Here is a 6,000-nt window from a genome sequence, read left to right on the forward strand (position 1 = left end):
CACACTGTATGACAGTCTCTAGGTCCATCCACGTCTCTTCAAATGACCCAATTTCGTTCCTTTTTATGGCTAATATTCCATTGTATATATGCACCACATCTTTTTTATCCATTCATCTGTTGATGGGCATTTAGGTTGCTCCCATGACCTTAGCCAAGACATTTTTGAAAAAGGGGAATAACTGTATAGATTCACCAAATTAGATGCAGAAAGAGTTTGTGTTATATAGCCGAGCTATCTATAATAGTTTTAAAGTGTGACAGTTTCTTTATTGCTGTGATTTGGTAAGATAACATTGACTATTCTGGCTGAAACCAAAAGATTCTGCTGAAGCTGCTGCTGCCACCTGTCAAAGGCATTGATAATATTGCTAGTGCTTGCTGATGGAGTCCCATGACTGCTGATACCCATTATCAAGTTAACTGGCTTATTTCACTTAGCATAATACCCTCCAGGTCTATCAATGTTGTTGCAAATGGCAAGATTTCATTCTTTTTTAGGACTAATATTCCATTGTATATATGTACCACATATTCTTTATCCATTTATTTGTGAGTGGACAATTAGGTTGCTCACATATCTTGACTACTGTAAATAATGCTGCAATAAACATGGGGGACATATATATTTTCAAATTAGTGTTTTTGTTTTCTTCAAATAAATACAAAGGATTTGAGTTGCTGGGTCATACTAATATAATATTGTAATTCAACTATATTTCAATTTAAAAAGATAGAGAAAACTAGGATTGCACAAAAGATGCTCTCACTTCATAGCAAAAGCCACAGGTGACCTCATTCCCTCTCACCATTTTAGCCACTCATTGTTTCTCTCTTTTTTACAGCAGCCCAATCTTTCTGGGACTCAGAAGCTGGGACTGTGCTATTGCGAGATTCTTCCCCCTCTTCTACCAGCCTATTGTCCTTGAATCACACTATGCACCTTGATAATATCTTCACACAAGATATGTTCTTCCCTTGCAGGCTCTTCCTTCCTGGTAGTTCTGTCTCATCTGAAGTGGTCCAGACATGCCCGAATTCTAGCAAGAATTCAGTTTAGGCTCAAATGGTGACCTCTACATGAAACAAGTTTGCTTTTTGTCCCATGAACCATTTGACCATCTCCTTTCTATTGACAACTATATGCAGCCTAAGTCTATGTCATTCTCTTGAATATAATTTGGTTTTTGGACTTGATCTTGTCCATAGCTAAGTGAAATATAAACCCTGATTCTGAAAAACAAATTAAGAACTGAAATTGTAGTGCAGTTTTAACCTTCTTAGGACCATATTCTTACTTTACAGGCTTAGTAGCTGTCTTACTGATTCCTGCTATGCCTCCAGAGGTAAATTGGTGTCTAATAAACTTGTTTCTGTAATATAAATGGCATAAATTAGCTCTTTATGTTTTCTAGATTTTCTGTTCACTTCATATTGTCAGTAAAACTCTTCATCACTCTATTGGCAATGACTGTGTTTAGACTACTCTATTTCTCTAACAGTGTATATATTTCACTAGGTCAAAACAAAGTATATTTATTGCCCACTGATGGCAAATATCCACTTTGCAATCCCTACTAGGAACGAAACAAAATAAAACAAAAAAGAGTTTCAAATTCACACAGTAAGATACTTTGCTCTCTATTAACTTACTTATTAATTAAAATTCCTCTTCCCCAGAGAAATAAAAAGGGATTGGGGGTGGCTTAGAGGCAAAGACAAAAATCCAATGATATAAAATTAAAATAAAGATAAAAATTAAGATAAAATTGATGATTTGAGGATGAGGGACATTCACAGACATACATAGTAAACAGCACCTTTACAAGAGCAAGAGATGGATTTCAAATTTAGATACAAATGCATAGATTGATCCAGTGATGAAACTTAGATTATCTATAGAAACATCTTTTTGAATAAACTTTTAAAGCATTATACCCATTTTGTTTAAACATTTTAAAAAATAATGCACAGCTCTGAAACGAAAAACCACATTCACAGAAAGATAGACAAGATGAAAAGGCAGAGGGCTATGTACCAGATGAAGGAACAAGATAAAACACCAGAAAAACAACTAAATGAAGTGGAGATAGGCAAACTTCCAGAAAAACAATTCAGAATAATGATAGTGAAGATGATCCAGGACCTCGGTAAAAGAATGGAGGCAAAGATTGAGAAGATGCAAGAAATATTTAACAAAGACCTAGAAGAATTAAAGAACAAACAGACAGAGATGAACAATATATTAAGTGAAATGAAAACTACACTAGAAGGAATAAGTAGCAGAATAACTGAGACAGAAGAACGGATAAGTCAACTGGAAGACAGAATGGTGGAATTCACTGCTGTGGGACAGAATAAAGAAAAAAGAATGAAAAGAAATGAAGACAGGGGCTTCCCTGATGGAGCAGTGGTTGGGAGCCTGCCTGCTGATGCAGGGGACACGGGTTTGTGCCCCGGTCTGGGAGGATCTCACGTGCCGTGGAGCGGCTGGGCCCGTGAGCCATGGCCACTGAGCCTGGGCGTCCAGAGCCTGTGCTCCGCAATGGGAGAGGCCGTGACAGTGAGAGGCCTGCGTACCGCAAAAAAAAAAAAGAAAAAATGAAGACAGCCCAAGAGACCTCTGGAACAACATTAAACGCAACAACATTCACATTATAGGGTTCCCAGAAGCAGAAGAGAGAAAGAACCTGAGAAAATATTTGAGAGATTATAGTCGAAAAATTTCCTAACATGGGAAAGGAAATAGCCACCCAAGTCCAGGAAGTTCAGCGAGTCCCATATGGGATAAATCCAAGGAGAAACATGCCGAGACACATAGTAATCAAATTGGTAAAAATTAAAGACAAAGAAAAATTATTGGAAGCAGCAAGGGAAAAACGAACAAATAACATACGAGGGAACTCCCATAAGGTTAACAGATGATTTCTCAGCAGAAACTCTATAAGCCAGAAGGGAGTGGCATGATATACTTAAAGTGATGAAAGGGAAGAAACTACAACCAAGATTACCCTACCCAGCAAGGATCTCATTCAGATTCGATGGGGAAATCAAAAGCTTTATGGTCCAACAAAAGCTAAGAGAATTCAGCACCACCAAACCAGCTCTACAACAAATGCTAAAGGAACTTCTCTAAGTGGGAAACACAAGGGAAGAAAAGCACCTACAAAAACAAACCCAAAACAATTTAGAAAATGGTCAAAGGAACATACGTATCGATAATTACCTGAAACATGAATGTATTAAAAGCTCCAACCAAAAGACACAGGCTTGCTGAATGGATACAAAAACAAGACCCATATATATGCTGTCTTCAAGAGACCCACTTCAGACCTAGGGACACATACAGACTGAAAGTGAGGGGATGGAAAAAGATATTTCATGCAAATGGAAATCAAAAGAAAGCTGGAGTAGCAATATTCATATCAGACAAAATAGACTTTAAAATAAGGAATGTTATAAGAGACAAGGAAGGACACTACATAATGATCAAGGGATCAATGCAAGAAGAAGATATAACGATTATAAATATATATGCACCCAACATAGGAGCACCTCAATACATAAGGCAACTGCTAACAGCTGTAAAAGAGGAAATCGACAGTAATACAATAATAGTGAGGGACGTTAACACCTCACTTACACCAATGGAGAGATCATCCAAAATGAAAATAAATAAGGAAACAGAAGCTTTAAATGACACAATAGACCAGATAGATTTAATTGATATTTATAGGACATTCCATCTAAAAACAGCAGATTACACTTTCTTCTCAAATGCACACGGAGTATTCTCCAGGGTGGATCACATCTTGGGTCACAAATCAAGCCTCAGTAAATTTAAGAAAATTGAAATTATATCAAGCATCTTTTCTGACCACAGCGCTATGAGATTAGAAATGAATTACAGGGGAAAAAATGTAAAAAATACAAACACGTGGAGGCTAAACACTACATTACTGAATAACCAAGAGATCACTGAAGAAATCAAAAGAAAATCAAAAAATACCTAGAGACAAATGACAATTGAAAAACGACAATCAAAAACCTATGGGATGCAATGAAAGCAGTTCTAAGAGGGAAGTTTATAGCTATACAAGCCTACCTCAAGAAACAAGAAAAATCTCAAATAAATAACCTAACCTGACACCTAAAGGAATTAGAGAAAGAAGAACAAACAAGACCCAAAGTTAGCAGAAAGAAAGAAATCATAAAGATCAGAGCAGAAATAAATGAAATAGAAACAAAGAAAACATTAGCAAAGATCAATAAAACTAAAAGCTGGTTCTTTGAGAAGATAAACAAAATTGATAAACTATTAGGCAGACTCATCAAGAAAAAGAGGGAGAGGACTCAAATCAATAAAATTACAAATGAAAAAGAAGAAGTTACAAAAGACACCACAGAAATACAAAGCATCCTAAGAGACTACTACAAGCAACTCTATGCCAATAAAATGGACAACATGGAAGAAATGGACAAATTCTTAGGTATAAGCTTCCAAGACTGAACCTGGAAGAAATAGAAAATATGAACAGATCAATCACAAATAATGAAATTAAAACTGTGATTAAAAATCTTCCAACAGGGACTTCCCTGGTGGTGCAGTTGTTGGGAATCTGCCTGCCAATGTAGGGGATGCCATTTCAAGTCCTGGTCCTGGAAGGCCCCACATGCCACAGAGCAACTGGGCCCGTGCACCACAACTGCTGAGCCTGTGCTCTAGAGTCCGCAAGCCACAACTACTGAAGCCTGTGCACCTGGAGCCTGTGCTCTGCAGCAAGGGAAGCCACCACAATGAGAGGCCCATTCACCACAACGAAGTGTAGACCCCGCTCACCACAACTACAGGAAACCCACACGCAGCGGCGAAGACCCATTGCAGCCAAAAATAAATAAATAAATTTATTAAAAAAAAAAATCTTCTAACAAACAAAAGTCCAGGACCAGATGGTTTCACAGGTGAATTCTGTCAAACATTTAGAGAAGAGCTAACACCCATCCTTCTCAAACTCTTCCAAAAAATTGCAAAGGAAGGAACACTCCCAAACTCATTCTGTGAGGCCACCATCACCCTGATACCAAAACCAGACAAAGATACTACAAAAAAAAAGAAAATCACAGACCAATATCACTGATGAATATAGATGCAAAAATCTTCCACAAAATACTAGCAAACAGTATCCAACAACACATGAAAAGGATCTTACACCATGATCAAGTGGGATTTATCCCAGGGATACAAGGATTCTTCAATGTATGCAAATCAATCAATGTGGTACACAATATTAACAAATTGAAGAATAAAAACCATATGATCATCTCAATAGATGCAGAAAAAGCTTTTGACAAAATTCAACACACATTTAGGATAAACACTCTCCAGAAAGTGGACATAGAGGGGACCTACCTCAACATAATACAGGCCATATACGGCAAACCCACAGCAAACATCATTCTCAATGGTGAAAAACTGAAAGCATTTCCTCTAAGATCAGGAACAAGACAAGGATGTCCACTTTCACCACTGTTATTCAACATAGTTTTGGAAGTCCTAGCCTTGGCAATCAGAGAAGAAAAAGAAATAAAAGGAATACAAATTGGAAAAGAAGTAGTAAAACTGTCACTGTTTGCAGATGACATGATACTATACATAGAGAATCCTAAATATGCCACCAGAAAACTATTAGAGCTAATCTAGGAATCTGGTAAAGTTGCAGGATACAAAATTAATACACAGAAATCTCTTGCATCCCTATACACTGATGCTGAAAAATCTGCAAGAGAAATTAAGGAAACACTCCCATTTACCATTACAACAAAAAGAATAAAATACCTAGGAATAAACCTACCTAGGGAGACAAAAGACCTCTATGCAGAAAACTATAAGACACTGATGAAAGAAATTAAAGATGATATGAAGAGATAGAGAGATATACCATGTTCTTGGATTGGAAGAATCAATATTGTGAAAATGACTATATTACCCAAAGCAATCTAC

This window comes from Delphinapterus leucas, chromosome 1 (assembly GCF_059928025.1).
Source record: "Delphinapterus leucas isolate spDelLeu-1000000601 "Yukka" chromosome 1, BTC_Dleu_Yukka2, whole genome shotgun sequence".
Classification (NCBI taxonomy): domain Eukaryota; kingdom Metazoa; phylum Chordata; class Mammalia; order Artiodactyla; family Monodontidae; genus Delphinapterus; species Delphinapterus leucas.